This window comes from Trichechus manatus, unplaced genomic scaffold (assembly GCF_000243295.1).
Source record: "Trichechus manatus latirostris isolate Lorelei unplaced genomic scaffold, TriManLat1.0 scaffold00062, whole genome shotgun sequence".
Classification (NCBI taxonomy): domain Eukaryota; kingdom Metazoa; phylum Chordata; class Mammalia; order Sirenia; family Trichechidae; genus Trichechus; species Trichechus manatus.
The window spans coordinates 9,903,426-9,903,722 of record NW_004443998.1 but is presented as its reverse complement, the minus strand read 5'-3'; positions in this window follow the sequence as shown (position 1 = coordinate 9,903,722).

Sequence of the window (297 nt, the reverse complement as noted above, 5' to 3'; positions counted from 1 at the left end):
AAATTCGTAAAAAAGGCCAGACCTACTGGACCAATAGAGATCAGAGGAACCCCTGAGACTATCACCCTAAGGTAATCTTTGAACTTGTATTTGAAGCTATTTCTGTAGGTCAGCCAAATCCATAGATTGGCTTATTAAATAAACAATATCAGTATAATGTGCTCCCTTAAACAATTAACTGTATGAGACCAAATGGTCAACATTTAGCCAAAAGCAAAGGTGAGCAGGCAAGGAAGGGAAGGCAAGCTAGATCCATGGAAACGGAACAAACAGAAAGGAAATAATGAGAAACTGACA